The sequence below is a fragment of the Lepidochelys olivacea genome (genome assembly GCF_965140295.1).
Source record: "Lepidochelys olivacea isolate rLepOli2 genome assembly, chromosome: 2".
NCBI lineage: Eukaryota > Metazoa > Chordata > Testudines > Cheloniidae > Lepidochelys > Lepidochelys olivacea.
In genome coordinates this window covers 138,892,254-138,919,300 of record NC_140412.1, presented here as the reverse complement: position 1 = coordinate 138,919,300, position 27,047 = coordinate 138,892,254, and the positions used below count along the sequence as shown (strand labels likewise).

Sequence of the window (27,047 nt, the reverse complement as noted above, 5' to 3'; positions counted from 1 at the left end):
TTAGGTCTCCCTCTTATGTCCCCCTATTCAAAGGGAAGAATCCTAACTTTTTTCTGTGAGGTTTTTCATTCTAATTGTTCCTGTTGCCATACCCCTACCCCCTTTTCTAAGAAGCCATCCTATTTCTTCTGTACTCAGATATACAATAAGCAAAACTACACACTCCAATATTACACTGGTAACTGATTTACAGAACTTAATAGTTTCATGTTTTTTTTCCATTCCACTCTTTATATCTATTCCTAGGGCATGAAGCTGCCTCCCCCATGGCTGCCGTGTGGTTTCCTGCTGTGCTCTTGCGAGTTCAGCTAAGGTACTCTATCCCTTTGTCTTTTGCACCACCTCCCTTTGCAGATCTATGCTTCCCTGGGCTCCTCTTCCCCTTAAGACTGCCCCTTTTCTTCCAGACAAAGAAGACAGGGTTTCTTCCTACAGCTGCCCCTACTGCTCCTAGCACAGGGAAAGGGAGAGGGTGTGTGTGTGTATATTACAGCACATGAAAAGATGGGAATTGCAACTGTGTGACCATAGCACAGCTGTTAGGCAGAAAGTCGTGACAAGGGGACACCTACAGGTGCCTGACAATACTTGGAAGGGCCGGTTGGGTTGAATGCCTCTTCTTCCCTTCTCCCCCCAGGGGAAATAGCCTTCTACAGTCAATATACCAGTCTTTAGTTACAGAATTTTATTCTAGTCGTTTCCCTTTGAAAGGCCTGTCACCCTGGGATCATGACCCAGTGTCAGGGGTCCCAACTCTCTTATCGCCCATGATCCCCATCGAGGGGTTGGAGGCAGATTCCCGATTGACGAGTCCTTTGCCCGGAAGAGGCTGAAAGCCCCTGTTTGAGGGCACTGCTCGAGTTGCCGTGGCGTGGCATGGGGCTAGCTAGTGTGTGTGTCGATATCTGCTCTCCCCTGGGGGCACGCCTGGGCCCTCGGGGAGGAACCCGAGCCCGCGCTGAGGCGCGCGTGACTGGTGGCCGGATCGAGTCTCTCTCGCTTCCCGCCCCCGAGGACACCGAGCACCCTGCGCCCCCCCCCCACCCCGCCCCGCCCCGCCCCGACCCGACCCGACCCCCAGAACGCGGCACGCTCCGAGCAGCCGCGCGCGCGCCTTCGCTCGCCCCGCCCATCAATAGCCGGGCCCCGGCCGCAGCGCAGTGACCGCTCTGGCTGGCCCATGTTGCCCGGCGGGCAAAAGGCTCCGCGTTGCTGCCGCCGCCTGCTGCTCTCCCTGGGTGGGGGGGCCGGGAGAGCAGCAGAACCCCTCCCCCACCGCCCCGCTTCGGACCGGAAGAAGCACCGCGCGCCTCACCTGCATTTCTTTGATGTTCTCCACCGGCGCGATGGGCTGGGCGGGTCTGGGGTGGCGATAGCCCGGCTTGGCTTGGGGCTGCGCTCTGCCCGGGGGGGTGGCAGCGCCGCCGGCGGCAACCGCACTACGTTGATCCGCAGCCCCCTTCTCCATCTCCTGCGCCCCCTCCAGCTCCCAGGGGCCCTGAGCGCGGGGCAGCGCCGGGTGCGCTCTCCTCCGCCGGCTTTCAGGCCAGCCCCGCAGACCCTGTTTGCTGCTGCTGTTTCCATGGTGAGGAGGAATCCTTAGACACTCGCTCATGGTCCCCAACAACGGCCTCCTCCCCCGGGGCCATCTGCCCCTGGGCGCAGCTGCTCCGATTCACACAGCCGGCTCGCTCCAGCAATTAAAGAGCATGTGCCCTGCGTTGTCGCTCGTTTTACAGCCAGCCAGCTCTCGCTTTGAATGCCAATGACCTACCTGCGTGCCACAGATTGTCTCAAGAGCAACTTGATCACCACCTAGCCCCAAGTCATAAGTCATAACATGCTCAAGACCTGCCAAACCAATCCGTCCCCTTCAACCCTAACAGCTGCCCTGTCAGCATGGGAATGGTCATTCTCCACCACAGGTGTTTTTTTCCACCTCCTTTTTACTTTCCCAAACAATACAACTTCATCTGGCATTTAAAAGCAGATTTATTTAACTACCCCAGGCCAGAAGTGCATGGGCCAAAGCCCTGCCCTCGTCAGTGGGAGCAAAGCCACCTACCTCTCTGCTGGAATTGAGTTGAAAAATCCACAGGGCTAGTTTTATGTTGTATCCCAGTCACCTACACTGGAATGACTCAGGCATGGGATAATTTGTTCCTCTTAACAGCATACTCAGCTATTGCAGCTCCAAGCAACAGGGAACCCTCAGTGCCATTTTACAGTCCCTTCTTGAGTAAATCTTTGAGCTTAGATATTAGTGCATGAAGTGTCAAATATTTCTACCTACTCTGCATCTACTGCTAAGTGTGTGTGGAGCTTGCCCCAGCCCTCTCCAGTGCAGCGACACCAAAGTAAAAGCTGCACTGGCAGTGAAGAAGCAAGTGACCATCACTGTGTAGAAGCTTGCAACACCAGATTGCTACCGATCAGTCGGGAATCAATTTGGAGTTAGAAAATCCACCATAGGGGCTGCTATGATGCAAGTGTGCAGAGCCATTAATCACATGCTGCTATGAAGGACTGAGTGATTTGGGGCAACAAGCGGGACAGTGGATGGTTTTGCACCAATAGGGTTCCTGAACTGTGTGAGGGGGGGTGATAGATGGCACACACATCCCTATTTTAGCACCCAACCACCTTGCCACAGAGTACATCAACAGAAAGGGCTACGTTTTATGGACATCAATGTGGGATGGTCAGGGAAGGTACATGACACATGCACCTTTAATATCACAGGCCTGTTCAGAAAGCTGCAAGCAGGGACTTTCTTTCCAGACCAGAGGATTACCATTGGGATGTTCAAATGCAAATAGTGATTCTGAGAGACCCAGCCTACCCCTTACTCTTATGGCTTATGAAGTCATTTTCATTTCACAAATGCCAATCGTGTCTCTCACAGGTCAGTGTACATATGGCTGTGATAGTCTGTACTCTCCACCGGGGCATAGTAGTAGGGGTATCGCAGAGGCCCCGGACGCCACTTAGAGAGAGGGAGAGGGAGGGAGGGAGTGAGTGTGTGTGTGTGTGTGTGTGTTCCAGAATGCAGTTCTCTATGGGCGACAGAGGGAGGCAAGCACAGGTCTGTTGAACCTGAAGGTCAATAAGAGTCTCTAGCATGTCTCCTTGCTGCTTGAGAAGTGCCAGTATGTCCTGCTACACTGCACATCTCTCTCCTTCTCCTGTGCTTTTCTCCTCTCTGCTCTATCATGGTCCATGAGAGCAATCCTCCAAGCCCTTTACTTGGTATCCAAAGCACCAGAGACTTTCAGGATCTTTTGGAACATGTCATCCTGTGTCCTCTTCCTTCTCATCTTTATCTGGCTGAGCCACTCCGCTGGTGTGGACAGAGAGACCCTCAAGGCCACATTTGCATCTGCAAAAGATACAATGCACCGGGGTACTGTTGTGAGTGTATTCACAAGATAAATGGAAATTTGGTATACTGAACTCATTCCCCTTGATCGACACAAGTTACAAGCACTACATTCTCACTTCTCCTTGGGATTCATAGAGCACAGCAGCACTCCCAGCCATGGTGAGTATAGCCAGGAGGTGGTGGGGAGGAAGGGGAGCCGGGACAAAAAAAAGTGTGTGGGTGGAACTCACTGGTATCAGTAAATGCGAATAGGGCAATTGAACTGAATACTGGCACCATTTTCTACAGGCAGTGGTGATTTTAGCTGATATCTCACTCCTGAGGGGAACAGAGGTTGAAAAGGAACAGCTCCTACATGCATCCAGCTGCAGACTGGGTCTGTATGCTGCTAGCCTGTGTGCTGCAGTGGTGTCTGCTGAAGTAATTGCTGAGTGGCGTGGGAAAGTGTCCCACCGCAGCAGAAGAAATAAGGCAGCTCTCCCCAGAGACCTTTGGCAGAGGATTGCAGACTACCTCCAGGAAACTTTACTCAAGATCTCTATAGAGAACTCATAGGACATCCCAGCCCACATAAACTGTTCTGCAGGCCCCTGCTGCCTAAGGGGCGGGAGGGGATTCTATAAGGGAAATGAGAAGCAGATATCAACTCTTCTTCCACTGGTTGTTTCACTATCTCTTCTAGCATGATTCAGAAAAGAGTAAATGAACAGATGTGTCCCTGCACTATCACAGCAAATTGCATACTTATCAGAGGTTCCTTTTTCTGCATCAGGTTTGCCCATGTTGGACTGTAGGGACTGGCTGGACTACTCTGGCGTCAAAAACAGGTCTGGCTTGCTGCACTACTGGATCCCCCATTCACCTGTCCCCATCCTCCCCTTTCTCATCCAATGCCACCTTCTCACTGTTCACTCCAGGGGCCTGTGACTCCAGCTCCCCCAAAGTATCCCGGGGCCCTTGGAGATAGTGGTGGGGTCTCCACCAAAGATGGCATGCAACTCTCCAAAAGTGGCATGTCTGCAGCTCTGCACCAGAGCAACTGTTAGCTTCTCTGGCCTTCCAGTATGCCTGCTGAAGCTCCTTGCCTTTCAGGTGGCACTGCTTTGGGTCCCTCTTGTAGCCCTGCTCCCCCATGCCCTGAGTGATCTACTCATAGATACTGACGTTTCTCTGGCTGGAACAGAACTGGGCCTGCACAGCCTCTTCTCCCCACAGACACAGGAGATCCACCACTACCTGTGTACTCCAGGCAGGAGCACATTTGCAGCCTGGAGCACGCATGGTCAGCTGGGCAGTTGCTGAGTGAGCTCTCCACACTAAGCAAACAGGAAATGGAATTTCAAAAATCCCTGGGGATTTAAAAGGGGAGGGTCATGCGTACCTGTGTATCTTGCCATCAGGCAGTGGAGTTCAAAATGGTGACCAGAGTGGAACACTTCCTGGAGGCTATTAAAATCTAAGTAAGTAACACAGTGTCTACACTGACACTGCATCACCCTAACTACATCGACCTAAGTGCTATGCCTCTCATGGACGTGAAATTACGTTGGCATAGCAGGCGAGTTACATTGGCAGAAGTGACATTTTAGGTTAGATGTTTACAGAGTTAGGTCGACATAAGCTTCCTTGTGTTGACCTAACTCTGTAGTGTAGACTAGGCCTAAGTCTACAGCCTCCCAGTCCACTAACCGGTGTTGAGCTCCCAGTTTTTGGGTCCTTTATTGTATATTGTCATGAATGTATGGGGGGGGAGGGGGCAGAGGGCCACACCCCCCGCCCACACACTTTTAAAAGTGGGAGAGCTATACTATACCTTCCCACTTTTTTATTAGCCATATGGGCAAGGGGGGGAGAAGAGAGAGCAGGGTCAGGGTGTTGTGGGGAAGAGGTGGCATGAGAGCAGAGCCTTGGAGAGAAGCACCAGCACAGTTCAGGCACCTTTGCCCCCCCCCCCCCCACACACACACACACACTCTCTCTTTTAGGAAGCTTCTGCTGCCCCTGGAATGGAGTTTGAAGATGGTGGCAACTCACCAAAAACCTAATACAGGCTATGGATATTTAGTCTAGGTCTTTCATGTCTTTTTAATACTGAATAGCTTTGGGTTTCTTATATGTGTAGTATCCAATTTCTAGTGTGACTGTTAAATTAACCTCTTCCATCAAGAGGTCAAAGAAATGGAAATTTCCTTGTTGATATTTGTTTCTGGATGCATTTGAAAATTGGCTTCCACTTAAATAACTAGTAGAGAGGCATCTGTAATGGGTTCTTTTAAGAGATCTTTATCTTTACTATCAAGTTCTGTGAGTGAAGAGTGGTGAAAACCTGCTGACTAAGAAATCCTCAGGTTACCTGAGAGGGCTAATTGCATTTTCTTGTAAAAGACAGCTGTATTAAGTTGACACACTTACTTTTGCTGTGAAAATGGATTTAGTTTTAATTCTGGTCTATCATGTAGCTACTATTAGATAGTTTGGATTCCTATCTAGTATGTTCACTCAGATGTTTAAAAACTTGGTATCTCACACAGTATTGTCAACATCAAAGATTCAAACATGAAATTTTAAAAATGAGATTAAATTTTGGGTTCTCTTTTGAATTTTGGGTTCTCTTTTGAATTTTGAGGATATACCTGGTACAAGTTTTAAAGCTGTTCTATGCAATCATGGGGGCTAGTAAACCTTTCAGAAACTCAGCTTTTATTTTCATGTAACCCTGTGACCCAGAAACCAGGGTTTAAAAAACAAAACACAACCATATACAAAACAAACATGAGATGAGAATATCAGGGGTTGCCTACACTATGCATAATGCTTCCTTGAGAATCAAAGCGCTGCATGTGTGGGAGCTCACAACTCCCTCAACTGTATCCCTTATTTATCATCAATAACTTTTATTAAAATTACTTGGACAGTATGTTCACTGAACTTAATCCCCCTTCTATAACAAATTAAAGCACGCTAGGGTTAAACGCTCACAAGACTTTGCCTTATTCCTGGTGTCAGATGGATGTCCGCAGGTATAAAGTCTGAGGAAAAAACTAAATATGCAATTGGCTGCCTACGTGAAGGAGTTCTGCAGCTACTGCTCATCATCCCATACCTGCATAAAGACTTGATCCTACTAGTCAGTGCATGTTTCTCAGGCCCAAAACCAGCACTCCACCATCTGCAGCTGCTCCGTGAATGCCAACAATAGTCTTGACTTGTTTCTTTCTATGTACCACAGCAAGTTAGCCTCCAAGGAGTCATCATGTTCCCTGTGGTTCCTCTGGTGGCTGTGCAAATACTGCTGGATCAGGAGCATTGTGCTCGCAACATTCATGACAATAGTGCAGAGCTGTGCAGGATCCATTCTTCCCACAGAGATAGCAGACATGCAGGTTTGCAGGGCTTTTGAAAAGAGGCACGAAACATTATGAGAGGCAGATACAGTTATTGGATGGAGAAAATGCATCATGGGATATTGAAAACATATTCCCAGTCACCTTTCTGCGACTTATTTGCACTGCCTTCCCAAAACACCCTGCACTAGATGGTGCAGAGGGGGTGGTTACCTGCAGTGCACAGTTCTCTGCATCAGTGCAAGTGCTGCTGGTTAGGACGTGCACCACCGGCACAAGGAGCATAGTGTGGACATGCCAAACCAATTTAATTACTGTGGTGGCTGCACATCGACATAACTTAGGTCAACTTAATTTTGTAGTTTAGACTTGCCCTTAGGTTCTAATCCTAGCTCTGCCATTGACCTGCCATGTAACTTTGGACAGTTCACTTCACCTCTAAGTGTTCCTCTTTCTCCCCTTTGTCTACGGCTGTATCTACACTGCCACTTTCAGCCCTAAAACTTTTGTCATTCAAGGGTGTGAAAAAACACACCCCTGAGCAACAAAAGTTTTAGTGCTGAAAAGTGCTCGTTCAGGGTGGGTTTTTTTTAATTGCAGGGAGAGCTCTCCCCTGGTGATAAAGCGTGTCTTCACTGCCCATGTCACAGCGCTGCCGCAGCCACGCTATAACATGGGTTGTGTAGACATACCCTAAGTGTAAGCTCTGTGGAACTGCAACTGTCTTACTGTGCATTTGTATAGGGCCTAGTTCAAGGAAGCTCTGGAGTCAGTAGGTGCTACTGTAAAATCATTCCTTCAGGCTTTGAGAAGTGCCACTCATACTATTAGTTATTTTATAAATAAATCAGACATAAAAATCTAAATATTCATTTGTAATACTTTTATGCTTAAAACATTAATATATTAATGCATCAATGTTGGTTACCATTTAAATCTATGGGAATTGCTATTGGTTAGCATGAGATCAAGCTCCAGCCCAAAATTTGTGCAATAGAAAATTAAGGTTTTTTCTTCTTGTTCGTTTAGAATATTTCCCCAAGAGAAATTAGTGGCTAGTATTGCTAAGCCTTGCACTTGGAAGATTTTGAGTTAATTAAGGAGTCTGAACACACAAATGTTGCTGACAAAGAACAGATGTAAAAGGAGAAAATGAAGGTCAAAAACTTAAAGTGGAATGGCTAGTGCAAGCCAGTAGCAAACTGGGTAGATCAGGGTCCAAACAGGAGACTGGACTGAGGTAGGAATAGAAGCACCAGAGACACTTCTACCCGCAAACAAAACCATATGTGGTTTTACAACAGCTATGTTTCCCACTGAGCCCACCTAAAGAACTAGCAAAATTAAAGTGACTTAGTTTGGTACAACACATCCTCCATGTGATTGTTATCCAACTCTTAGCCCAAGTGAGAAAGCAATCATGTCTCTGATCAGGTCTTATGATATGACAGTTCAGGCCCCAAGATCCTATAAGATTGGCTGTTACCAGACTTAGAAGTCATTTACCACTTGCACATAATTCCAGGTGCCAAGGCCTTTTCCATTAAGTATTTTATGCTTAACTGAGGTAGTCTTCTAAAGCAAGATGTTTCCTCAAAAAGGATAAAATGTGTGCTCTCCTCTATTTATTTTTGTCATCCTTAACCTGTCAGCTATGTTGAATCCCTTGATTTTTCTTCCAGCAGTGGTCCCCATGCTGGACAATAGCAGATTCGGCAAGACAGCTTGAAATACTATTGTAAATGCTCTGATTTCTGTTGTAGGAGCACAAAGCCTGCTGTACTAATAGTTTTCCCAGAAAGTATTTTTTTTAGTCAACAGAATTAACATTGTACAGATGGCTCCTACATTATAACGCAACATTCAACAGTTTACACAGGTTGTAACAACTGAACTGATAATTCATCTTCAGTCATTCTCTTAAGAACCTTACAATAAATAGCTCATCCTATAACATGAGCTAAACTTTACTAAGGAAGTAATGTTTTGACAGCTATCCATTTGCTTTACTTTAAGTGGGTAGCTCCGCTGATTTCTACAGAACTTGCATAACTGTTTGCACGATTGGGACATTGTTTGGAATAACTGTTGTTGTTTGTTGTTGTGGTGTTGTTTTTTTTTAAAAAGCTAAAATTGTAAAACTTTCCCCCTAAAATACAGACTAGTCAAACTATTAAGAGTGCCTCCTTATATATTCAAGGTGGGTGAGGTAAAATCTTTTATTGGACCAAATTCTGTTCATGAGAGACAAGCTTTGAAGCTTATACAGAGTTCTTCTTCTGGTCTGGGATATGTACTCGGACTAACATGGCTCCAACAGCACTGCATACTTCCTAATGACATTTATCATTATACTTGCCCAAATATTTATCTGAACAAATATTCGTCTGAACAAAACCCCCAGTTTCAGTGGTTCTGTTGAATTTGTATTTCCATACCACTTCAAGAATAGACAAGAAAGAAGTGTTCTTTAAGTTTATTTATAAAGCTGTGGATTCTATGATTATCCATAGTTGTACAGCTGGAGTTTGGAACAGAGTTAAAAAGAAGTGAGTTTTTGATCTTAGCCCACATGTGGAATATTATGAGAGTTTATTATTAGGAAGGTGTGAATGCTAGTTTTAATTAATATTTGTACTTTTGCCAAGACCATATGACTGATGGCATTTTAAAATTCTAAATTAATAGGCAGGACTCCAGACACAGCACTAAAGTTGAATTATGATGTCATCCTCTATTCCTGAGGCCAAACTAGTCCTTTTGAAGGTGTATTTTGGTACATGTGTGAACACATTTCTCTCTCCGTTTGCTGATCTGCTTCCATAGTGTTACTTTTATCATCTTGTCAAAGAACAGTTACTAGAGCTCCACCGTGCATGTTCATTTAATGTTCGATTACAATAGCCATAAGAAACTGAAGAGGATGGTAGAAATATATCAAAGATCTCATTCCCACTCGGAAAGAGCAAACACAGATGTAAAGTTGGGCTTTAATTTGCAATATCACTGACAACATTAGTAAAAAACAGGAATTCATTAAGCGGGGGGGGGGGGAATTCCCACAGTTGTCTTACTAGACATCAGTACATCATAATGCTTCCTCAGACAGGATCTCCTCTAAAAATATTACTAAGGCAAAGGAAACTGCTCTTCACCACAGGGCTCAGAGTTTGTACACAGGACATGTACAAGATCCCATCTATACCTTTTTACTGTATACTGAAGGTGTCAGATAAGTGTAAAATCAATGCTTTGTGATGCACATTTTTGATAAGCTATACAAAAAAGACAGTTCTCAAAATTTAAGAAGTCTGCAACCATACACTGTAGGTTTCATGAAACCCTTATAAAAATGGGAAAGATGGGAATGAAGTAGAGAAAGTGATGGTTGCACAGTCGCTGTCAATATTGTGTCTCCATGGCGAGTAATATTCCTTGCGCTCCCTTGTGCCCAAAGACTGCTCTTAGTTAGTGGTGCTAGCAATCAGAAAAGGAAAGGAGGAGATGTGGGGCCATGTCCCCTACCCTTTTACACAGCCAGCAGAACTGAATAATAATGAAGTCCAATATTGCCTTAACTGAACTCCATTGGATAGCTGTATACCCCCCTTGCATGTGGAAATAAAAGAGTTCCAAGCTGTTGCTAATCTTGTAAGCAGTTGCTTCTCACACTTAGCAGGGAGTAGGATCCAACCAATGAGAACCAGCAACTTCTCAGTAGTTTCACAGAACTTAAATTTTACAGCCTTTTTAAATAAGACATTCAACCCCTAAACATATTTTAAGTTGCATTAATTAGGTCGATATCATCTCTTTAAAAGAAGTACTTTTAGGACAAATACATTAAGAGTTTTTCCTGGGCCATTGATGAGAGAACGTATTTTTGATTGGTGAGCTCAAATCTCAGAATCACAGCCCACTTGCATTCCCTCAGGAACATTGCTCCTAGCAATACTGCTTGCCTGAACACTGCTGTCAACACCTGGCATTATCATCCCCTAGCAAGACCCGGACCAGCACTTAGGGTAAGTTTCTGCCTGTTTTTGGGGGGGTATGTGAATGGAAGAAGGTGGGTCACTACTTTCTGCACTAAGGAAGAGGTGTGTCTGCTCTGGCAATGCTTGCAGTACAGCATTGTGGCCTGTGACCCTCCAGCCTGGGTCCTTAAGATATCCAAGAAGTATGATACTTGTAGTTTTCATTAATGCTCCTTTACACCTCAGTGGCACTGGAAAGAGGTCCTCGTGTAAATGAGAATAAGCCCATAAGCTTCTACTGCTGCTAGTGAAAGGAAAATTTTTAGTAGCTGTGTGTAGACTTAAGGTTTATAGCCTCTTCATAAACCAGCCACTAGAGGGCAAAATAATACCAAACACTTGAGCTGGTCTGATTCTATCTTCTAGTACCTAAATATGTACGTTACACAGTTATCCTTTAACATGACGCAGTGTGCAACTGCAAATAATCCTATTCTTGAACCTCTATCCATGAACCAAAGCAAGTCCAGCACACTGGGCTTATTGTTAGCAGTTAAACAGATTATTTGTCCGCAAATATAAGCCCTTCTTTAGAAAGGCTTAGATTTTCATTAACAATTTTAAGTTCAAAGTTGATTATATTTTGGTTATTAATATTATTGATTGTTGATTGTTTGTAAATGTTGTGTCCCTTTAAGATGAACTCAGTAAATCAAATTGACTAAATGTCAAGCCTTTTTTCAGCACATCTCAAAGCATTTCACAAACATGCAGGGCTAGATAGTGACTTGGAGTACAACATGACAACTAGGCAAGTGACAATACTTTGACCAACAAACAGTTTGAGCTGTGCTGCCTGTACACATAGTGCCATCTAACAAGTCCCAGTGATGACCAAATGAGAGCCTGATTCTGCCACCCTTGATGAAATCACTGGGACTACTTGCACAACTGGTACTACTCAATGTAAGTAAGGGTGGCAAAGCAACTATTCTACTGTGACACAAAGCAAACCAGAATAATATAGCCTTTAAAAAAAAGACCATTAGCCACCCACATCACCAATGCAGAAGTTTTTAGCCAAATACAATCCAGCCATGAAAAAAAATCTGCATATAACAGCCATGATCATTGAGTTGGGGTGGCACCAAGACTGCGTTTTTTTGGAATTATTATTATTTTTATTAGGTTGGTTGCTTTCTTCATCCCCCCACCCCCCAAACTGTTGTCCATAAACAGTGTAAGGAAGTAAGGGGATGCAAAACGGACAAACCAAATGCCAGCTCTGGCCAAGGCTGTAGGCATTAGCTAAGAACTGACAAACTCATAGCTGGAAACCAAACCAGCTTACCTCCATGTTAGTTTTGTTCAAAATAGGAATTAGTCTTAATGTTGTCAGTGTTTAGACTCTATGAAATGTTTGTAAGTTGCTGCATGCATTAATTTCACTTGTAAGGTCTGTATTCCATGATACAAGGTAAAATAAAAGATTGTTTTAAAATTGTAAAATACCTGCTCTGAACTTGTGAAGTCAGACAGGAAGACTATCCAAAATTAAGTAGGCTATTGTAGAACAAAAGCTTTATTAATTGCCCCATCTTCCCACAGAGAAGCAGATGCAGAAAGCCATGTCCCATTTGTTTGAATGCTGGAAGAGGGAAATAATAGCTAAGACAAAGATTTTTCATCTCTTTGCTGTTTTGACTCTCACAAGGGCTGGAGCTAAGAAACAAAAAAGTAGAGCTCCCAAGGGTAGGCCTGGGTTAAGCCTTAAAAAGACAGATTGCTACATCTGTCGCCTTTTGAATCAGCCTGAACTCTTACGTATATATATTTGCTTGCTTTAACCCGTTAACAGCATTTCTTTTTCGTAGTTAATAAACCTTTAGTTTTTATTACAGGATTGGCTACAATTGTCTTTGGTGTAAGATCCAAGGCGGTTGGCTACATTACTGTTTAAGTCTCCTGTCAGCTTAGAGCAGCTACAGGCCACTGTAAGCTCTCTAGTGTAGCCATAGCCTAAGGTACAAACTGATCTGGGGTAAGTGATTGGTCTCTTGGGGCAAGGAGCAACCTGAATATTTTATTTTATAATTTTTTATGGTGTCAGTGACCATTTATCACTAAGTCCAGTTTGTATCAGTGGCAAGATAGACTGGAGAACCCAAGCGGACTGTCTGTGACTCCATAGTAAGACTGTTACAGGGATCTAGGAGTTCACATTTGTTACTGGGTTGATGAAATCTAATCAAAGAACATGCCACCAGTTTGGGGTGTCTGCCCTGTTTATGACAGTCTGCCCTGAGGTAGGCACTCTTGATCATGAGCCACTCCAGACAGCATGATGGGGGGCACTATATGTCCCCTTAGCCTCCTACATGGCTGCTTTGGACAAGTCATGATTGAGTTGTTGTTAATTGCATAGTTTTAGACTGCATGATGCAAGTACCTGGAATTTTTCTTTACTGTAGGCTGTCCACAGATAAAGCAATCATTTATTGGTGGGTGGGGAGGAAGGTCACTGTGTCCATCACTTCGGCACACCCTAGGGGCCAAGACAGGACCTCTGCACACACCTGGCGTCTGGTCTGTGACATCCAGGCGTTCCTACACACTGGTCCAGTCTTAGGAGATTCAACCCTCCAGTTGAGTCCCAGATATTTCAACCTTCCAGGGTTAACACACACACACTCTCACACACATGCACAAAGAAATAAACGCAAATCAGCAGTCACACTGGCAAGGTAAGGCTCTTTCCTCAGAGAGCCCCTGGTGAGCAGTGGTCCCAGTCAGGTTCACAGCCCAGTCTATAGTAATAGTCTCTCAACTGCCGTTCAGCATTAGGCCCACCCACTCTCCCCCTTCCAGAAAGGGAACCATAAGACAAAAGTCATTTCAGAACCTTCTCCCTTCAGCCAAGAACTGGAGATCTGGGATATGTCACCTATACAGCCAAAAACAAAAAAAGACCACTCCAAAACCATGGCAGAGAGTCCCAGAGCCCAGGTCAACTGAGGAGCCGCCATCGGCTGAACCTGCAGACACGGCAGGTAAACAAACCGGCCCGGCCTGCCAGGGGCTTTCCCTGCACAAGCGGCGGAACAAGTTTGGGAACCACTGGTCTAGAAGATACACACAATAAACAAACAGGCATGCATGCAAGCTCTGACGTACATGCTCATCTGAACGTATTGATGAATTTCATGCCATTGATGTACATTTCAAACTGTTAGCAGATAATGGTTTAAAGATCTGACACTAACATAGGAAGAAAATGAAAATCTGTATCAGAATATGTTTCAGAACACAAGGAAGTATTCAAAAGTTTAACAAAAACAGGAGAAAAGGATTAAGCTGAGTGTATGCGCTGCACATGGCATGGCCCCCATTATTAAATGTAAATATTTATAAGCTAATAGTTCTAACTCTACAATCGTAAACTGTTTATTCAAATGAAAAGGTTTATTTGGGGATTAGAGATATATTGTTTTCTTAAACGCAGAGGTGGCATTGTGTTTTGAGTTCTCTGTTAGTTCTGCAGCAAACTACATTGAATTCCATTCATCAAAGCATTAATCTATTGAATACTTTTTTCCCTGTCCTTCTGACCACCAAAATAAACCTCCATATTTACCCAGAAAAATTATTTTTTCCCCACCAATTTTCACCTGTTTTTGTTGTCATTGTAATAAACACCAATAAATTTCTGAGAAAAATTACATAAAGTAAAAACTGAAAATGAAGGGCCCTACGCATGAGACATGACTCCGGGACAGAAAGGAAAATCACCTCTTAGCATGAAGCTTCACTCTTAATATTATGATCCCTATCTTAAAACCTAACAAATACAAACTGTATTCCAGCCACACCGTTGCCAAATTTTGTGTGGCTCCCAACATGGGAGCTTCATATGCATGACAGCAAAGCACTTATTCTCCCCAACTCCTTTACGAAGTGGAAGCAGGTGTGGGCAGGATGAGGTGGCACAAGACAATTCTACCCCCTCCATCCACAGATCAGCAGGAGGCAGTGCGGATGGGAGGGCAGGTGGGATTGTATTCCTCTCCATCTATCACATCGGTCAAAAGGATGACCCTACTGGACCATGGATGGGTTCAGAAGTTGGTTATGGGAGTAGTGGGGAAGCGCTTGGGCAGCTGGTAAGCTGAAAGTGCTCACGTTCAAGAAAATGAAGGGATGCTTTGGGAGCTGCAGGTGCTGATGCTGAGGGGAGAAAGAAGCTCCTGTGTAGCTAGAGGAGTGGGCATTGCTTGTGGGTGGTGATGGATGAGGGTGCCTGGGCAGCTGTTGTGGCTGGGAATGGGAGGGCAGGCATGATGGAATGGGAGGGGAGGGAGGCTACACCAGGTTGTTGAAACAAGCCTTTAAAGGACTATTCATTTGAAAATCTGTAAAGAAAGTTAGTACATTTTTAAGGGAATGGTTTAGATGTTTAAGCAAACAGGTTTAAAATAGCTAGACTAGTTATGGACAAATCAATCCCTCTTTCTTCTGCAGCTTCTTCATTCTTTTTCTTAAGAAAGGACATTAGGAAAAGTTCTGGAAGAGATCACTGACTTCAGCAGTGGAGAAGATAGTGGAATTAGTAAACCAAGACACATTAGAAGAACACCCAGAAAGTTAGGTTTTAATTAGAGGTAATTAGCATCAAGTCACAGAAAGGAGTTCATGCCTGACAAATCAGACAGACAATCTCTTTTTAAGTAAAATACAATTGATGGGAGAGCCGCTGTGGATATAATTTACCTGCTCTCTAGGACAGCTTTGATACAGAACCACATAAAAGACTAATCTACAAAGTCAGTAATTACATTGTAGGGGTGAGCTAATTATGTGGATAAAGAACTGGCTTGGGTAGTAAAGACAAAGGGTAATTGTGAATGATAACAGTTTGGGCTAGAGCAATGTGATTAGTGGAGTGCCATAGAGATCAGAAAGTACTGGGAGCGCCTTTGTTCACTGTACATGTATCAGTTGTGGTAAGGAAATTGAATCTGCTTAACTGGGCAGAAACTCAACACAAAGGAAGAGAGCAATAAATATCAGAATGTCTTGGACAGACTAGGAGCAACAGGATGAGTTGCTTATGCAGTTCCATTAGGAGAAATGGTGGCATGAAGCAGTGGGACAAAAAAAAATAAATTATTTTGGTTCATTGGGGTAGGGCACTTGCCCCACACAGGTAGATAGAGGGTTAAAGCAGCCCTCAGGGGGCTGCGCAAAACCCAACCAATGGGAGGATGGCTTGTAAAGCGCCATTCAGGAAAAGGTTTGTTGGAGCAGACATTCAGGGCTAGGGTGGGCCATATAAGAAGGGTTGCTCAACAGACCTAGGGTAGTCTCTCCCTGGCGTGTAAGGGAGAAGGATTAGCTGCCTTATAGGAGTACCCCAGAGCAGTGCTGGGTAGGGGAGCAATAGGGAGTTCCAGCCTGAGGCCCCTGATACAAAGGGCTGGGAAGGAACTAGGACTATGGAGAAGCAGCCCAGGGAAATAGGCAGTGAGAGTTGGAGGAGCAGCAGTACGTGGCCGCTGGCTCTGGAGTCCCTGGGTCAGGGCCTGGAGTAGCAGGTTGGGCCTGCCTTCTTCCTCCCCTCCCCACTTGCCACAGAGGAGGTGGCCAATATTCAGACTGCAGTTTAACCCTTGAGTTGAGGGGCTAGAGAGAAGGCTTCAGTAGGCCAGAATGGCAAGTGGATGGACTAGAGACAGCCAGTGCCCCCCAGAAGTGGAGAGAAAGCAGAGTGAGGCACAGATAGAGGACCATGCCCAGAAGAGGATGCTGCAGTCTGGGGAGCGACGCAGGTCTTAGAGGGGGAGCAGAAGTGACGGTGGTGAGACTCCACCAGAGGAAGGTAACCAAGAGCTAATTCCTAGCACAGCCAGCAGGAGGTGCCGAGGTGATGAGTCCCACCCTATCTCATTCATTTACTACACCCATGACCGTGGCATCCGAACACCTTAGCCACACTACAATGAAATGCTGAGCAGGACAAGGATTAGTAGTTATAGATTATAAAATCCTAAAACATTTATCACTACTATGAGCTGAATGCTCCATTTTGAATGGTCAATGTAATCCCTCTATCACAGGGCTCACTCTGCTCACCATCTGGTATTAACTCACCACTGGTTTAATGCCTGGTCTTGAAGTTTCTCACCCCCTTGTCCCAGTCTCTCAATTTCTGGTCTCTCTCATTCTCTACAAGCTGTAGCATTTCCTCTTCGTGGCTTGGCCCTCCAGCCAGCTCACTATGTGGTTTCCCTTTTCAGAGTATAGTGTCTCATTGGACCTGCTATCCAGGCAATACTGCTCTGTTAGGAGCTGGTAGGGAAACATGGGGCCCACCCCTATTCTGGCTTCCAGTCCAGAGACCCTACACCACACAGCTAAGGTTTGCTCAGTTCCCAACCTTGCTGTTCCTTTCCTAGGCTACTTCCTCTTCCCCCAGGCTTTCTTCTTCACCCTTCTGTCTTCCAGGAACACCCTTCCCTCAGGGCCAGGCTCATAAGGTCCTACTTTTTCCCTGGATTTCCTTCTTCCTAATGCACAGAGGATGACCTCAAACTTTCTCCGTGCAGCCATTTCTATTGCTGTTTTTTTGGCTCTAAACTAGTTCAGCCCACACACCTGCTCAGCTGAGCTCTATCTTCCAATCAAGGGTTGTTCTCTAGCTTAAACCCCTCAGGTGCAGACTGGCCCTTTTTTCCTTACCCTTTCAGGGCTGATATAGAGTGAGCACCTCCTCACAACCTCTTTCCTCACTTCTGTAACTTTTCCAAATTGACTTTTGTGATGGCGGTTTTCCACACCAGGTGTCAATCAATAAGAACTTTTTTTTTTAATGTGGTTGAGCAAAATCTCTTCAACCGCTTGTGAGTAAAATATGTTTTAAAAACATCTAATCCCGCTTTTGTATAAACTGGGCTACAGGGAAATTCAGTGAGTGTTGAAACTTGATATGGACATTGTCCTTGTTGAAGGGCTGAATACTTTGCTTGGTTTTTTTGTTTGTTTTTTTTAACTTAGCAAAGTTGTGACCATTTAACAACTGTGTAGTGAGCACATGTTGTAGATATTTTTAAGATCTATAGTTGTGCATTTAGTTATTAACATTACATCTTTGCTCAAATGTTTAGGTTTTCTAACCATTTATTTACACATTTTTTGAGGAGAGCAAGCCTTCTGTAGCATTGCTTGTGCATCCACTCATTCCCAATTTATTTTAGGGTTTGTAATGCTGGATTCCATCCTGCAGCTGATATTAAACAGATGGGTATTGAGCAATGGAATGTTGCCCTGCCTCTGATGGCAGCTAGAGGTATGCAGTTCGCCTCCCCCCAGACAGCTCCACCAACATCTATTAGGAATTGGGCCAGTGCAGAGTGCTGGTGGTCAAGGATGCTTGAGCAATGCAAAAACTATCTAGTGAACCACTGCAAAGCAACTGGATAGACTGAACCTATCCAGACTGTTCTGGACTGCTTTGACATTGACTATTAGACCAAAGGATGAGCCAATGGGAAGCTTCTCCCTCACGATTTGTCTCAAAATGGAATTTGGAACAGAAGGATCAGATGCATTACAGTTACATGTATTTGACATACAGACCTAGCTTCAATATTAGGGCATAATATGTTTTCAATATAGACATCTCTACTACTCCCATTACCATACTGTGTGAGCACCGAAAAGAACTTAAACTCAGCATCCATTTTGAATGGGTTAAATACAACTTTATCATACCACATATTAGCCTGAAAATCAGACCTGATAGCTATAGAAGAGTGATTGAAGGCAGGTATATCACCCCTAGAATGATAAAAGCCCTTTTCCCTATGAGATGAAAAGAGGGTACCTAGAAACACCTGAGGCCAATTAAAGTCTGCCTGAGACATTAAACCCCTCTTCTGATGAGAGATGGGGGAGGAAAGAAATGAGAGACAAGGTGCAACAGGGTTAGTGGCAGCTGGGAAAAAAGGCCTCTCCTGGGTGGAAAGCTACTCTTCACCCTATAGGGAACACAACCCAGCTAACTGTTGTTTGGGGAAGGACTGGCATCCGAGGCCAGCATCATAGAATAGCAGGGTTGGAAGGGATCTCAGGAGGTCATCTAGTCCACCCCCCTGCTCAAAGCAGGACCAATCCCCAATTTTTGCCCCAGACCCCAAATGGCCCCCTCAAGGATTGAACTCACAACCCTGGGTTTAGCAGGCCAATGCTCAAACCTCTGAGCTATCCCTCCCCCCCCCCAAAGGCAACACCTGAGATGGGACAAAGAAAGGTACTCATATCAATGAGTTTGTTGCTCGTGTTCAGCTGAAGAGTACCCCAAGGCTCACTTTGTAAATACTGAAAAAATAAACCAGAGTGAGGCACAAAGAAACCCCTATGGAGTCAGACTGATTTATTCCAGGCCTCCTCCACCAGAGGGAGAAATGCTGAGACTGACAGAGTGAAGGAGATGCCTTGCCAAACATGGTGTCAGAGTGGGATTTCATGCAGCATGCTAGTCCAGTGGCACGGTAGATCATTGCTGAGACTGGATGATATGGTGAGGGTACTGATGCAGGCCATGGTGGCACAACAAGAGGCAACCGAGTCCAGATGGCTGCTCAGCAGGAATCTGTACAGTTACAACAGGAGGCTAATCAACTGCTGATGAACCAGGCAGCCCAAGAGTGAGGTGGTGAGACAACTGAAAGCCCTGACTGTCCTAGGATGTGGCCATGACAGGACCCAATCCCTAAGGACCAGCAGTTACCTGCAAAAGATGATGATGGAAAATGACATTGAGGCATATCTCCTCACGTTTGAGGGTGACTGAGGATGGCCACTCCGACTCACAGCCTCTGCAGCTGGACGCCACCTCCTGGATCCTAGGTCTTCCTCTTCTGTGTGTGCTGGGCACCCTGTGTGGCCACCATCCTGTTTTCTATACAACGATGCATGCCCACAGTATGGCAGGGCAAGTGCGGAGGAGGGTTGGGGGAAGAGAGGCAGTGGGGAAGGAAGGGGGAAAGGACAGAGAAGGGGATAGGGGAGTGGGGAGGTAGGGGAGGGGGAGAAGAAGGGCAAGGGGATGGGGAAGAGAAGGTGATAGAGGAATGGGGGGGAAGCAGGACCCCGGAATGTAGCGTCCTCTCAGCAGCAGCAACAGCTGAGGCTCCCCAATTAAGCTGACCCATCCCCTCTCTTCCCCAGCACTGGCAGCCCAGGTACCACTCCAGGTGGGGGTGGGGAGAGAGCCAGTGAGCCAGGGGAACTGGCTTCAGCACCTGTGTGTGTGTATATGCATACTACCCCCTCTCCTCTGCCAAATATAGCTGTCAAACTACGCCTATGCTTGCCACCATGGTAAAATCAACAGGGGGTGTATTCTGCTTCAAATGCTAGCTGTAACTCTCATCGATATAGCAAAAAAAAAAAAAAAACAATCCCAGTTTCTATTTTAACTCCTCTTCTCTGACACTTGGGATACCGACTGTCTCCTGTGCCACGATCTGCTCAATTACAGCTCCATAATTCATAAGTCACATCTCCTCTAGCCTCAGCGTAAATTAGAGCAGCCATCTGAGAATTGATGGGCTGCACTACATTGGGTAGGTGAGGCGATAGGTGTAGGAGAGAGCTATGATTACTTCACTCAGTCTGAGGGCTCCACTATCCCAAAGGAATTCTCATGTAGGAATCAGCCCTACCTTCAAAATTTTCTGAAACATTCATCTTCTGGCAAAGATTAAGCATGAACGATTTTAGCCCAAAGGTGAATAATTGGAGGAGATGAATTTCAGAAATCAGAATGTGTTATAATAGAAACTTTTCTGCAACACTAGCTGTACTGGTCATGACCAGCACCCTCTGTAATATGCTGTGCATGTCAGATCTGTGTTTGTGTGACTCTCTAGGAGTTAAATCATACTTTTAAAGCCAGAATACTGATATTTCTTAAGCCTGTGTAAAGATTATGTCATCCTACATGGCTGCAGGCTACAGAGGTTATAAATCCAAGTCCTGTCAAAGCTATGGGATTCTCCATAAATTTTCAGAGCCTCCTAAGAAATCTTTGACTGGCCCTCTCCCCTGTTCCTCTCATGTTCTGTGGAATTTCAGCCAAAACAGCCACTTCCTGTATTGGGGGGCTGTTTCCTCTCTCATCAACAGATACAGGCTTCCTGCTCTCTCCCTTCCCCTGTATACAAAGGACTGGACTCCTTAGATCTTAGTCAGCAGGGGAACTGCTGTTTCCTACTATCTCTGCACTTCCATATCCTTTCTGGCTCTTCCAGCCCTGCCCCAGAGACTGAGATTGAGAAGTGAAAAGACTGCTGTACTTTGCCTCGTCACTCCTTGCCCTCTGCAAAGCACCAACTTTCTGTTCCCCATGTTAGGATATGAAGGAGGAAAAGAATGAGAGGGAGGAAGCAGTTAGAAAGAGAGAGAGAGTGCATCTCCCCATGAGAACTACCCCCAACACTCACCCTTTTACATACATTGGAACTGGAGTACTTACTGGTGAGATGGGGGCTTCTATTTTCTCATCATTGGTGTATGTGGAGGTAGAGAGGAGGGGGCTGAACCCAGTGGGATAGGAGACAGCATGCATTCCTCACACCATTGAGGACCCTGCCCACACCAAGGAAGAGGACCATGAAACTCCTACACCATTAGCTAATGCTCTAATTCAGATTTATATAAACTAACACAAATTTTGACTCTACTGAGTATTTTTTTTCCCTTTTTTCAGATGAGCTGGCAGGCATGACACCCTAACACTAATATGAATGTTTGTTTCACAGGTTCCTGCTGGTTAACACTCATGTGAGCTGAGTCAGCATGTACATCCATAACAGAACCTTTACATGAATAATGCTTGGCAATTTGTTTCTTTTTGTTTCATTTGTGTATTTGTTTCTTTAATCTGCTTTGTTTGTTAATTATTACAGTTCTTCTATCTTGTAATTAGTATTCCCTGATTTAAGACCTCTTTGAAAATAAAATTTGAATCTCTGAATATAATATTCGTTCTCCACCTAAAATAATTGTATACATGTTCAGAATGTAGATGCATATTAATAATGTCTTTATAGTTTTGGAAATGGCTGTCATAACAAAATACCATACTAATGAAATATAACGTTCATATTCAAATAATAGAACCTGGGAATAAAATAACTGATTTATATTAGAGAGAACAAACAATTTATACTGGCAATTTATGTAAAGTATTTAAATGCTATAATGTGTTGTCAAAATGCTGTAGAATATTAAAGAAGTGTTGTGGACGGCAGCACTGACAAGAGATTCATATGGAACACTAATACAAAATGAGTCCTATGGACAACTACTTTTCATAATTCTATTTGATTTTTCTAGGAGTAGAGCTGATCACTCATTGCACATGTGAAATCTCACACCTGGGCAATGAGATTTGTAACTGAGGCAAACACAGGCTCTGGCTAAAAAGAGGATTTGGGATTATAAATATTTAACCATAACAATCCCAATACATAGACACATTTGTACAAAGGCTGAGGTTACAAATTATAAATCTATTTTCGGTCCTAATGATGTGTAAGAACATGCTGGAAATAAGAAATATGTAGAAGTTTCCCCACCTGGGGCAGGAAAAACTCCACAGCGGCCCAACACTGTAGCATTTAATTTCAGAAAGGGGAACTACACAAAAATGAGGAGGTTAGTGAAACAGAAATTAAAAGGTACAGTACCAAAAGTAAAATCCCTGCAAGCTGCGTGGAAACTTTTTAAAGACACCATAATAGAGGCTCAACTTAAATGTATACCCCAATTAAAAAACATAGAGAACCAAAAAAGAGCAACCGTGGTTAAACAACAAAGTGTAAAAAGCAGTGAGAGACAAAAAAGCATCCTTTAGAAAGTGGAAGATAAATCCTAGTGAGGAAAATAGAAAAGAGCATAAACTCTGGCAAATGAAGTGTAAAAATAGAATTAGAAAGACCAAAAAAGAATTTGAAGAACAGCTACCCAAAGACTGCAAAAGTAATAGCAATTTTTTTTTAAATACATCAGAAGTAGCAAGCCTGCTAAACAACCGGTGGGGCCACTGGACGATCGAGATGCTAAAGGAGCACTCAAAGACGATAAGGCCATTGCAGAGAAACTAAATTAATTCTTTGCATCGGTCTTCACTGTTGAGGATGGCAGGGAGATTCCCAAACCTGAGCCATTCTTTTTGGTGACAGATCTGAGGAACTGTCCCAAACTGAGGTGTCATTAGAGGAGGGTTTGGAACAAACTGATAAATTAAACAGTAATAAGTCTCCAGGACCTGATGGTATTCACCCAAGAGTTCTGAAGGAACTCAAATGTGAAATTGCAGGACTACTAACTGTTATCTGTAACCTATCATTTAAATCAGTTTCTGTACCAAATGACTGGAGGACAGCTAATGTGATACCAATTTTTAAAATGGGCTCCAGAGGTGACCCTGGCAACTACAGGCCAGTAAGCCTCACTTCAGTACCGGGCAAATTGGTTGAAACTATCGTAAAGAACAAAATTGTCAGACACATAGATGAACATAATTTGCTGGGAAACAGTCAACGTGTTTTTTGTAAAGGGAAATCATGCCTCACCAATCTACTAGAATTTTTTTGAGAGGGTCAACAAGCATGCAGACAAAGGAGATCCAGTGGGTACAGGGTATTTAGATTTTCAGAAAGCCTTTGACAAGGTCCCTCACCAAAGGCTCTTAAGCAAAATAAGCAATCATGGGATCAGAGGGAAGGTTCCCTTATGGATTGGTAACTGGTTAAAAGATGGAAATAAAGTGTAGGAATAAATGGTCAGTTTTCAGAATGGAGAGTGGTAAATAGTGGTGTCCCCCAGGGGTCTGTACTGGGACCAGTCCTATTTAACATATTCATAAATGATCTGGAAAAAGGGGTAAACAGTGAGGTGGCAAAATTTGCAGATGACACAAAACTACTCAAGATAGTTAAGTCCCAGGCAGACTGCAAAGAGCTTCAAAAGGACCTCTCAAAACTGGATGACTGGGTAACAAAATGGCAGATGAAATTTAATGTTGATAAATGCAAAGTAATGCACACTGGAAAACATAATCCTAACTATACATATACAATGATGGGGTCTAAATTAGCTGTTACCACTCAAGAGAGAGATCTTGGAGTCATTGTGGATAGTTCTCTGAAAGAATCCACTCAATGTACAGCAGCAGTCAAAAAAGCGAACAATGTTGGGAATCATCAAGAAAGGGATAAATAATAAGACAAAAAATATATTGCCTCTATATAAAATCCATGGTACGCCCACACCTTGAATAATCCGTGCAGATGTGGTTGCCCCATCTCAAAAAAGATACATAGGAATTAGAAAAGGTTCAGAAAAGGGTAACAAAAATGATTACGGGTACAGAACAGCTCTGTGAGGAGAGATTAATAAGACTGGGACTTTTCAGCTTGGAAAAGAGGCGACTAAGGGGGGATATGATAGAGGTCTATAAAATCATGAGTGGTATAGCGAAAGTAAATAAGGAAGTGTTATTTACTTCTTCTCATAATACAAGAACAAGGGGCCACCAAATGAAATTAATAAGTAGCAGGTTTAAAACAAACAGAAGAAAGTATTTTTTCACACAACGCACTGTCAATCTCTGGAACTCCTTGCCAGAGGGTGTTGTGAAGGCCAGTACTAGAACAGGGTTCAAAAGGGAGCTAGATAGATTCATGGAGGATAGGTCCACCAATGGCTATTATCCAGGATGGGCAGGAATGGTGTCCCTAGCCCTCCGTTTGCCAGAAGCTGGGATTGGGTGACAGGGCATGGATCACTTGATGATAACCTGTCTGTTCATTCCCTTTGGGGCACCTGCCATTGGCCAATGTCAGAGGACAGGATACTGGGCTTGATGGACCTTTGGTCTGACCCAGCATGGCTGTTCTTATGTAAGTTTTAAATTGTGTTAAGTGGCTTTGTGTGGTAGCCTGACCAGAAACATCATTTTAGAAATACCATTACTAAATAAGGCTCAATCCTGTATTTCTCATATTTCAAACTCCCACTTAGAAAAAATAGAATTTGGAGTGTGCAAAGACTGCAGGATCAGATCAAGAGAAATGATTTTGTTTTAGTTAAAATCAAATCTATCCCACTAAATTTTTTTTTGCTGTAAACATAAGAATAAACTATAATCTTTCAGTATTCAGTAATTTGTGAGACTTCTTTTAAGCCTTCTTAGCAAAGTAACAATAAAAACAGGAAATGAAGAGTAGAGAAATATTGACTCAAATTGCACAACTTCATTATTTGAAAACCATCTATGTACATGAAATCCTCTATAGCAGAAAATTGCATACAGAGAGAAATTCCTTCACACTGAAAGAAAAGTCATGCCTGACTCCTACCATTTTTTTTAATACACTAGGTAGTTCCAGTCTGCCATTTGATTTCCAAACACCTGTGCTAAGGGTACACTTCCGTACAGAGACACGTTTACCACATCAAAAAAGTTTATTTTCTACTGGATGCTATCTAGTCCCTAAAATGCATTTGCAACCGTACATCATAGAACAGAAATATGTAGGAAGCAGAACAGATCATTTTGATTCTGAAACATACACAGTACTCATAATCTAGAAACAGTAACAATGAGAAAAATACCCTTGGTCATTTATATTAGCATTTTTGAGTGTTTCACAAATATGTACTACTACCTGCGATAATACTGAAATAGAAATCTCCGTCCTAACTGATTTGGGGGGAAAAAGGCGATTTTTTTCATTAAAATATAACAAAATATGCTGGGATAAATTTAAGATAATGTAATTTGACAAACTTCAACCCAGATGAAACAGTTATTTACTGTAACTGTGATACTTCAAGATGTGATACAGACATGTATTCCACTTAGGTTTGTGTGCAGCCAGGGCAGGGCTTGCATTTCATGGCTGTGGCCCCTCCCTTGGCTATATGAGGCGATGGCGCCCTGACCCCCCTCAGTTATTTCATACCGAAAATCCCTGAAAGGAGACACTAATGCAGAAGGGATGGAGAGTGGGTCGTGGAATACACATCTGCATCACATCTCAAAAAACTATAGCTCGCTCATCTTCTGGGAGTAGATGCAGACGTGTATTCCACTTAGGTGACTTACAAGCAGTACCCCAATCCAGAAGCGAGGCTCAGAGCTTACTGCAATAGGGATCGCAGGACAGCCCTTCTGAGAGGCCTGCCTCAGCTCTAAAAGATGCGGTAACACAGTACCATAATGGTCTATAAACATATGTATGGAGGACCACGTTGCCGCCCTGCAAATGTCCAGTATGAATATGTCACGGAGGGATGCTAGCAATGTCACTTGCGCTCTCATGGAGTGAACCCATATTTTTCTGAGAAAGTGTAAACAAACTTATCTCATATGCAGCCTTGATACAGGATATTAGCCATCTAAAGGTAGTCTGTGCAGAGACTGCTTGCCCCTTCATGCAGTCCACATATGACACAAATTGGCAATGCAAAATGGCTTCGTCCTGTCCAGATAAAAGGCTACACATTGCCTGACATCAACAGTATGGAGGTGCTGTTCTTCTGGGGAAGAGTGCGGCTTGGGGAATAACACAGGTAAATAAACTGCCTGATTCAGATGAAACTGAGACCACCTTGGATAAAAACTTTAGGTGTGGTTGCAGCATTAGTTCTCCAAAGACAAGGTGAGTATAAGGCAGCTCAGCCATGAGTGTCTGCAACTCACATAGCCATCACTTTGGAAAGAAGGGTATCAAGAAAGCAGTTTTCTGAGACAGGAGGGTTAGTGGACAGGATGCAAGGGGCTCAAATGGAGGGCCCATCAGAGCCACCAGGACTGTGGTTAGGTCCCACAAGGAACCAATTCTCAGACTGGAGGATGTAAGCAGAGAAGCCCTTTCAGAAATATCATCACCATGGCATTGGAAAAAACTGACTTCCCTTGAACCTGGGAATGGAACACTAATATTGCTGGCCAAATGCACTCTCAGTGAACTTGAGCACAAGACCCAATTTCTGAAGATGTAACAGATATTCCAAGATGTTCTGGATGGAAGCCCCTGTTGGTTGGGTGCAGCAGGCCAAGGACCATACTGAGAACAGCTTTTGTTTTACTAAGTAGGCCATTCTAGTGGAGGAATTGTTGGACAGCCTCTAAGCACTGAGCTTTCTCTTCATTTAGCCATGCAGCAGCCATGCTGTGAGGTGCAGGGTAGCTGATCACAGGATGGAGGGTGCAGCTGGGGTTCTGGGTGAGCAAGTCATGATGGAGAGGAAGCAATATGAGAGGTTGAACTG

The 27,047-nt window shown here is 44.1% G+C and overlaps 1 long non-coding RNA gene across 1 annotated transcript; it reads left to right on the top strand.

Moving 5' to 3' along the window:
• Window positions 1–246: 246 nt before the first annotated feature.
• LOC311516558 lies at window positions 247–21,600 on the top strand. The gene is made up of 3 exons (XR_014710447.1): window positions 247–313; window positions 10,661–10,751; window positions 21,524–21,600. It is a non-coding gene; the product is annotated as an uncharacterized lncRNA (long non-coding RNA).
• Window positions 21,601–27,047: the final 5,447 nt, after the last annotated feature.